The 10,025-nt window shown below is 36.9% G+C and overlaps 1 long non-coding RNA gene across 1 annotated transcript in view; it reads right to left on the bottom strand.

The window, feature by feature from the left end:
* LOC107183137 overlaps nt 1-8,326 on the bottom strand; it is a 10,981-nt gene extending 2,655 nt beyond the window's left edge. Inside the window, exons 1-2 of the long non-coding RNA XR_001513907.1 lie at nt 8,265-8,326; nt 7,831-7,906 (exon numbers count right to left, since the gene is read on the bottom strand). This is a non-coding gene — a long non-coding RNA (uncharacterized LOC107183137). The remainder of the gene's footprint in view (nt 1-7,830; nt 7,907-8,264) is intronic.
* Nucleotides 8,327-10,025: the final 1,699 nt, after the last annotated feature.

The raw sequence follows: 10,025 nt of genomic DNA, 5'->3' as shown, positions 1-10,025 counted from the left end.
TCAGCAGGATCTGGAGCTAATCCCCCAAATTCATAAGCTAAAATTATAATGTCCAATGTGATGGTAGTATAAGGTAGGACCTTTGGGAGGTAATTAGGTCAAGAGGGTGGAGCCTTCATAAATGGGGTTAGTGCCTTTATAATAGAGGGCTCACAGAGCTCCCTGGCCCTTCCCACCAGCGAGGACACAGAGAAAAGCCATTAGCTGTGAATCATGAAGAGGGTCCTCACTGGTGCTTTGATCTTAGACTTCCCAGCTTCCAGAAACATGAGGAACAAATCTGTTTTGTTATAGGCTCCCCAGCCAGTGGTATTTGTTATAGCAGCCTACATGGACTAAGACAGTAGATATTAGTAATTGGTCATAGAATAGATTCTTCTTTGGCTCATGAGTGGTTCCAAGATCAGTCAGAATACCCAACAATCAAATTGTCAAGTGAAATGAAACTTTTGCTTTCCCTGATCATAGGCTGCTCTAGATGTGATAAAATCATGCTGGTCTATGTCCTTCATGTATTTTCTGTTGTAGTGCTCTACCCATTTCTAGAGTTGACTTCAGGTTAAATCAAAAGGTACATATAATATAACACAGCAATAGGCAGGCTCTCTTAACAAGGGAACTATAACAAAACTAGCAGTTGACATTTCAGTTCATTAATCCAATCATTTTTATTTTTTTGAGAGTCCAGTTATTCATCACAAAGTAACTACCTGTGCAACTCTTATCATGACCATGAATTTAAATATGTCAGTGCCTAGGAGACCCTTTTGTGCCTCTTCTCAATCACTCCTTCCCCCTCAAAATTACCAATACTTTGAATGTTTTAGGATAATAATTTCCTTGATACCGTCAAAGCCTGCATTGTTAAACACTCCAGTCTTTCCTGTTTTTAACTCTATTTAAATTGATGGTACTAAGTATACAGAGTAATCCTGGCCTTTCACTCAAAATCACATCCATCCATTTACATGGAAATGTCAGAGTTATTTAGCCATACTATTGAAAGGCATTGTTTTCAGTTTTAATGATAATAAATAATACTGCTATTAATATTTTTGTGCATGTCTCCTTGCATGAATTATCTTGGGTATATCCTATATAATAAAAGCCTAATATGCTAAGTGTCTGGTCGTCTGGTCGGTTGTTCAACCAGTCAAAGCATAGTATGCTAAGGCCCTCAACTGCTCGCTATGACATGCACTGACCACCAGGGAGCAGATAGTTGACTGATCAACCAGTTGCTATGATGTGCACTGACCACCAGGGGGCAGGCACTCCAACAGATAGGTTAGCTTGCTGCTGGGGTCCAGCCAGTCAGAACTGAGTGAGATGGGCTGGACATGCCCTGGAGCCCTCCTGTGGTCCTTCCCCTGCTGGCCAACCTCCCGTGTCCATCCCTGGCCCTGACTGTGCACTGGTGGGATCCTTTGGCCTGGTCTGTGCCCTCTCACAATCCAGGACCACTTGGGGGATGTTGAAGAGCCAGTTTCAGCCCAATCCTACAGGCCAGACCAAGACACCCACTGGTGCATGAATTCGTGCACAGGGCCTCTAGTATTGAAAAATGTAAAATATGGTCAGCTTAATGAAATACATTTATCAAAAGTAGTTGTAGCTATATACCAGTCAATGGGGTGTGAGCATTCCCATTGCCCCTTTAATATTTATTATCAGTATTATAAAATTTCAATTTTCTTTAGGTATAAATTTGCATTTTCCTGATTACTGATGAAGATTAATATATTTTCATATATTCCATATGCTTACTGGATATTTACATTCATTGCATGTGTATGGGTGTGTGTGTAGTGCCCTTTCAGTTTTCTTGCTTTTTTGGGGGGTGGAGGGTACTCTGACTATCCTTTTCCTATGTGGGAGTTCTTTATATAATCTGGGAAAACAGCTATTTACCTGTAATAAGTGTTTAAAGCATGTTTCCCTTCTTGGTGGTTTGTTTTTAACTGTCTTAATGGTATATTTTAATGAATAAAAATGTCCAATACTAGTATGTAACCCCATTTACCAATCTTTCCCTTATGATTAGTGCTTTTGCTTCTTATTTAAGAAGTGTCCATCTATAATGAGATTATAAATATAGTTCTCCTATGTTATCTCCCATATGTTTTATTGTTTTACCTTCACATTTAAATCTACAATACATGTGAAATGATGCTTGTGTATGATGTGAAAGTTAAATTCCCTTGATTTTTTTCTATGCGTAGCCAATTTTCCCAATATCATTTGTTGAAAAAAATCTTTCTTTACTATTATACTACCACTGTTGCTATAAATCACATGTTCATATGTGCATAGGTCTATTGATGAGATCTTGATCCTATTTATTTGATCTGCTCATATCTTTATGCTCTTCTAATTAGTGTAGTTATATAAGTTTGATATACAATACAGCAATGTCAACCACTCATAGTTATTTATAGAGGGGGTGAACTACGGAAAATGCACAGAAGGAACCTCAGATGAAGAAGGAAAATTAGGAAATGCTGGAACATACAGAGCTCAGTTTTTGGACCACTCACCTTTTCTGTCTATACTCATTTCCTACGTCATTCCATCTAGTCTAATGGTTTGAAATATTATCTACTGTATATGCTAATGGTCCAAAAATCTATGTCCCTGGCCTGGACTTTTTCCCTAAAGGTTTCACTTAGTCTCCAAAAACCTACTTGACATCTCCACTTGAAACTCTAATAGGCATCTCAAACCTAATATTTTCAACACTGACTTCCTAACATCTGCCTCTCCTCAACTAAGTTCTAGCTCTTTCCATAGTCATTCCCATTTCAATTAAATAATATTGCAATTCTTCCATAAATCTTGGTGTTGTGTTTAACTCTTCTTTTTCACTGTCCACATCCATTGCATCTGCAAAGTCTCTTTATTCTGCATAAAATTATATCCAACTGATTTCCATTCCACTCTTGACATCCTGGAGTATTGCAGTAACTTCTAAACTAGTCTCCTTCCTCCTGCTCCTAGGTCTCCATAATTTATTTTCTACCCAGAAAATATAATTATTTTCCTATTATTCCTCTTTTCAAGAGATGTTCAATAGATTCCCCCCTTATTAGGTATAAAACCCAAATTACTATGTTAAACAACCATCTAAATGATCTGGTCCCCTGACATCTCTCTGATTTTATCTCTTTTTAAAATATTTTTGTTGATTTCAGAGAGGAAGGGAGAGGGAGAGAGAGATAGAAACAGCAGTAATGAGAGAGAATCATTGATTGTCTGACTCCTGCATGACCCCCCCCCCCCCACCCTGGGGATCCAGCCCACAACCTGGACATGTGCCCTTGACTGGAATCGAACCTAAGACCCTTTAGTCCACAGGCCGACACTCTATTCATGGAACCAAACTGGCTAAGGCTGATTTTATCTCTTAATAGCCTTCTCCTCATTCTCTCTGTTCCGGTTACTTTGGCCTCAAACATACCAGGCATATTCCCTCCTGGTACTTTCACATTAGCTGTTCCCTCTGCCTGAAAATTTGTGGGCTGTCTACCTGCAGATATCCTTATGTCTGAATTTCTCAGTTTCAGACTTATAAGAAATTATTAGTACTATCCTAGCACTACCACTCTCAATTGGTCACCTAATGAGTGAGGTGACTTCTTAGATAAACATTTAGGATTCAAAGATTGTACTTGTTATGGGTTGAACTCTATCCCTGCAAGAGCTGTTGAAATCATAACCTTCAGAACCTATAAATGTGACCTTTTTTGAGAATAGACTCTTTGCAGTGACCAAATTCAGATGGGGTCAAAAGGGTAGACCCTAACCCAATATGCATAGTGTCCTCATAAAAGAGAAGTTTTGGCAGAGACCCATACATACACACAGGGAGAACACCATATGGAGATAAAAACGGAGATCATGGGTATTTTATATATACAAGCCAAGGAACACTAAAGATTGCTAGCAAACCATCAAGAAGCTAGGCAAGAGGCATGGAACAGCCCTCAGAAAGAACCAATCTTCCTAACATCTCTTTTAAAAAATCTATCCTTATTGTTGAAATTATTACAGATGTCCTCATAACCCCCCCCCCATTGGTCCCCTCTATCCCACTTCTTTCCCCTCCCCAGGCCTTCCCCACACTATTGTCTATCCATGGGCTATGCATACAGTCTCAGACTTCTAACCAAACTGTGATACCTTTTGTTGTTTAAGCCACTCATTTGTGGTTCTTTTTTATGGCAGCCCTAAATAACAAGTATAGTCTCTATTCTTTTTAAAACCAGATAAATAGGATTAAATTTATGACTACAAGATTTTTAATCTAGTAAAATTTCCAAAGCTTGAAGAGTCATTAAAAAAAATAAACTCTCAAATTTAGAACAATTTAGATTTGAAAAAAAATTGAAAATATACCACAGAGGATTCCCACACATAGTTTTCTCTATTAACATCAGACATTAGTAGAGTACACTTGTTGAACTAATATTGATATATTATTAATTACAGTGCACATTTTACTAATATCTCTTTAATTTTTACCTCGTGTCCTGTCCCTTCCAAGACACCTTATTATATTTAGTTTTTATATTTCCTTATGCTCCTCTTAGTTGGGACAATTTCTGATTTGTCTGAATTTCCTGTTTTTTTATAACCTTGATCATTTTGAGAAGTACTGGTCAGGTATTTTGTGTAATATCCCTCTGTTGGAATTTGGCTGATGGTTTTTCTCATTATTATACTGTGATAATGATGGAAGATCACAGAAGTAAGGTACCATTTTCACCATATCAACTCCATATTATTTTCACCATACCAACATAACATCACTGTTGATGTTAATCACCTAATTCAAGGAGTATTTTTAAGTGTTTGCCACTGTAAACTTACTCTTTCCTCTTTTCATACTATATTCTTTGGAAATAATTCACTATGCAAGCCCTCACTTAAATAATGGGGTGGAATAACTACATAAATTATTTGAAAATATTTTACACAGATTTGTCTCTTCAGTCTGAATTGTAATTACCTGGAATAACTGTTTCAAGTCCCTGAAAATAGGAAGATGTTACAAAGAAGGTAATTTAAAATATTTACTATATAATTTGTCTTTAAAATGAAACAGTATTGCCCAGCCAGAGTGGCTCAGTAGTTGAGTGTCAATCTCTGAACCAGGAGGTCCCGGTTCGATTCCCGGTCAGGACATATGTTTGGGATGCAGACTTGATCCCCAGTGTGGGGCATGCAGGAGGCAGTCAATCAATGATTATCTCTCATAATTGATGTTTCTCTCTCTATCCCTTCCTCTCTGAAATCAGTAAAACTATATTTTTAAAAAATGAAACAGTGTTAGCATTTTAACTATAACAATGCAAATATCTTGGTCCAGGTAGATAGAAATAATAATATATATTTTTTAAACACTTCTGTTGCTCATACAGTCCATGGATGTAAGAAATGTCTAAATCTGTAAAAACAAAAATATTATAAGAATTTACTCAAGCCAAAAGTTTCAGAAAGCAAGATCTTAAAAGCTCCAGAGAATGACAGTTTTTCAGCTTCTTTTATACCTTTGGATTTAAGGAGGAAAGTAAAGAAGATTACAGGAAGGCAGGAGAAAGCAAGGTACAGGATAGTTAAGATTATTTGTTCCCTTGCAGGTGGTTACTTCTGCCAGGGGTCTGGAAAAGAGGGTTATTTCTGTCATTTCAAAGTTAAGATAATGGTGATGCTAAAGAACAACAGTTAGAACTTGCTTAAATCTTTTACTAAAGAAGTCATAGGCCTGACAGCTATCATGAACTGCCCAGTTAGGAATTTATGATCAGGTCATCCTGTGAGGTTACTTTCAGTTAGATTTATTGCAGCACCCCCTTTTTATCCACACACCTAACTTCTCTCTATGAGAGCATATATTTTCAATTACCAGGAACTTGAAATTGGTTCCTGATTACAACGGAAATTTGTTATTGGAGCACAAGATGTTTTAACCTCTTCCAAAGTAACTGGTTACAAAGCCTTGTGCTGCTTCACCTTCACTTGATTCCTTTCACAACTTTATAATCCAAAACTGCTCTTTCTTTATGTGCATCCTCCTCCTGGGGTAGAATAGAGTGAGAAGGAGGAAGCTTTGAACTTCCCCCAAGATGGCAGACTGTGTCAGTAACCATGAGTGTGCCTCAATTCAGACGTTCTAGGCTTTGCCTTCCACAGTGTGGAATGGCACTTGTCACCTCTTTTTCTCAGGTTAAACTAATAAAATAATATTATGGCAAAAACCTCAAGCTTCAAGGGTCCTAATAGACTGTATTTAGTGCATTCATTTTATTAATTCAACAAACATGGAGGGCTGGCGATGTGCAAGGTACTATGTTTAGTTCTGAGGAAAAAGCGCTTGAGCGAGAAAAGTTTTCTGTTTGGACATAGTTTTAATCTTTGTGAAGAGGAAGGACTGAGTAAGAATTTAAAGTGTATTAGTCATCTGAAGAAATTTAAGGTGCTATGAGGGTGTAAAATGTGATCCGGTAGTGAGAAGATGGGCTTATTAATGTAGTGTAAAGAAACAGAAGATTTCTTTGAGAAAATTATGTTTGAACTAAATTCTGTAGGATGCATAGGGGTCAGGTAGGCATGGGGAGTCAAGTTGGGAAAGGTTATCATATTTAGTGATTAAAGTCCTGCTTTGATTGAAAGTTAAGTTTCTCCTTGCTTTACACAGGCAAAAGAAATGTTAGAAAGAATCTCAAATAAGGCTAAATGTTAGAATATTTTTAGAAAGCCAGCTGCAAACCCGTTTACCCTGGACATTTATTATAAAGAGCTAGGGACAACTCATACTTAAAAAAAAATCTCTTGGAAATAGAAACAATACAATAGTTTAAAAATAGATAGTTGTTTACAAATAGCCTCTGGTGCAAATGATATAATTGTGTGGTTGTCAATATATTTGTTACAAAGTGAGAAAAAATATCTGAGACATCAATTTCCTAAATGTGGTGATAGCCTAGTCATAAAAGAACATTCTACTTCATTGTTATGAATATGTGAATTATTCTAGTGGCTTACTCTGAATATTTTCTTTCCCATTTACAAGAAAACATCTGTTACAACTAGATGAATGATTAGCTGAAAAGTATATAGCAATTTTGTATTAAGGATTGCTTTCCAACGTATCCCCATTTCATCCTTCATTTCATTCAGGTGCATACATAATGAAATAGGAGGTCATTTCCAGAATTTTCTAGGTCAGTGAAGCCAATTCTTGAAGAGGCTCATAAGATAGTTTTTGCTTCACTCGGAATTTGAGGATTTCTTTGAGATTACTCCATCTCATTTTCAAAGAGTTCTATCCCCTGCCCAGGCTACCTCCCAGGATATATCTTCAAGGTTAATGTTTAAATGTTAATTAATTAAGCCTAGCCATTTGTTTAGAGATAAGTAAGCAAATAGGCTAGCCAGGATAACAAGGTTTCTAAGACTAAACATAAAGGAATGTTAATGCATCTTTCACAATGGAAACAATACATTTATAATCTTTGACTTAAAGTAACTATGGTTACAAAGCCTTGTGCTGCTTCACCTTCACTTGATTCCTTTCACTGGGGATCCACCTCTGTCATCATGAGGGAGTCTCCTTGGCTAATGGCACTCAGTTTGTCATCATGACAATACAAAGACTAAATACCTTATGAATAGAGAGTGTAAATTTCTTTATCGGCCTCAGAAGTGTCTTTTCAAGAAGGAAGACTTGGTCAACAAAGAAGAGAGAAGTGTTCTCAATTTAAGTCAACTTTCTAAATAAAAAACACTGGCTTTCAATTGTACCTGAAGTGTTTTGTTATCAATGATTACCTGGGAAGTGCTTCAGGTCTTTATGGCCATTGTCCTTGATGTTGACTAAGTGCTTCAAAAAGAATTTCTGCAGATACTTGGGGTGAAGAGATTAAGAAGAAGATAATTATCAGGATAGAAGTTAGAACACTAGATTTAGGATAACTTGCTACACACATCTTCCCAAAGAGTGTTTAAAACATACCATACTATAATTTTTAAGCATGGTTGAAAATTATACACATAATCCACTTTATAAAAATGATGTAAAACATATAAAGATAAAAGGAAGCATATGGAAATGTCAACAGTGGTTACCTAAGGGGTGGGATTATAGGTGCTGATTTGCCACAAAAAAAGCATATATAACTTAAATAAAGAGGGGGAAACAATTTTTATATAATAATGTATTTTAGACAACAGCTACAGCTTTGGCAATTATGAAAAGAACTCACTATTAATCTGGGATACGCTCAGAGCAGGTTGGCAAATGATGTAAGGAGCTGTTAAAGAGCTGGTGATTTGTCACCTGGAGAAAGAAAGAGTAAGGAAATATGAAAACTGGCTTCAACTATTTGAAAGTCCATCAAGTAGAGGAGTATCAAGACTTACTTTCCAATGACTCGTAGTTCTATGGAGTTAGCACTTGTCTTAATTTAAGGAAGATACTTCTAACAATAAGGGTACAGATTGATATTCAAGAATTGCTAAAGGTATTCAAGCAGAGGTTGGGTGGATATTAGATATATGGTTATAAAAACGATTGCTTCACTGAGCGGCAACTAAGGCTATGAGGTTTTTAAGGTCCTTTCAACCCTCAGATTATATTATTTTAAACATTGCTAACATATTTGCCAACGCTCTAGGGGTCAAAAGTCTTGGTTTTTCTTTTCCTCTCTTTTTGTCTCCTCAAACACACTCTAACTTCCCTCCCATAATGACAGAAAATGCTGACTTGTGCAAGGAGTCACTGAGCAAATTGCCCTTGAGGACAATTCTAAAAAAGCAGTAACTTCCTCAGGATAAAGCATCTGATTTAAATAGAAGTGACAGAATATAGTGACGTGTCTAATTTACCACAATGTGTCGATTATGTGTCATAAATACTAGGACAGGGATCCTTTAGCCTAGGGTTTATAGGTGCTAAAGACAAATGACAAAAATAAGATGAGCTCAGATTTTTACAGTTCATCTGATCACGCATTTACACATAACCTATGATATCCATCCCATTCTCTATTACATAAATTTGCATACCATCTTCCTTTAAAGCAGCCAAAGCCATTTCTGATCAACCTTCCTAGGCATCCCAGAACCCTTGTTCAAGATGCCTCTTGTGTAATCCCCAATGTGTGTGACATCCTCAACTCTCTTTGGACTTGGGTAGGAAGCAAATATTCTTGTAACATCATTCTTTCAAGAATCAGCCAAGTAATACTAGAAACATTGTTCCAAATACCGATAACCATTTATCTTCTAGCAAAAAGAGAGAATATACATATTTAGAATTCTGGGCAATATGGATATAGAAAACATATTCTACTCAAAAGCATAAATACTAGAAGGATGATTAAGCCTGTGGATATGTTTTTTTTTAAATAAATAAATAAATAATGAAAATGTGTATTTCTTTTACAGTTGACCCTTGAAAAATGATGGCCTCCTGCACAGTCAAAAAATATGCATATAACGTCTTAATTTAAGAAAGACACTTCAATGGTCAACTATATTTTGCTTCTGGAGTATAAAGACATGCCATAGAAAGGAGAGCAGTAACTCTTAATTCTGAGTTTTATATATTTGAATTTATAATTTTAAATATAACATGTTAAACTTTTTATTGTTGCTTCCCATGATCTGATTTTTATATAGAAAGTACTATCCTGAACAAGACAGTATTTATGAGATTGAAAAATTGCTACTGATCAGGGCCTATTGAGAGGGCAGGCTGGCAGGGTGGAGGGACTGTGGGAGGTTGGCCAGCCATGGGGAGGGGCTGCTAGAGGTTGGCTGTGGGATCGCACTGACCACCAGGGGGCAGCTCCTGCATTAAGCGTCTGCCCCCTGGTGGTCAGTGTGTGTCATAGTGACCAGTCATTCCCAGTCGTTCTGCTGTTAGGGTCAGTTTGCATATTACCTTTTTATTATATAGAATAGAGGCCACAGCCCCCAGCCACCCAAGCTCCCAGTGGAGGCTGGTTGTAATCAGGTATCTG

This window comes from Myotis davidii, unplaced genomic scaffold, assembly GCF_000327345.1.
Source record: "Myotis davidii unplaced genomic scaffold, ASM32734v1 scaffold115, whole genome shotgun sequence".
NCBI lineage: Eukaryota > Metazoa > Chordata > Mammalia > Chiroptera > Vespertilionidae > Myotis > Myotis davidii.
This window is presented reverse-complemented; position numbering and strand designations above follow the sequence as displayed.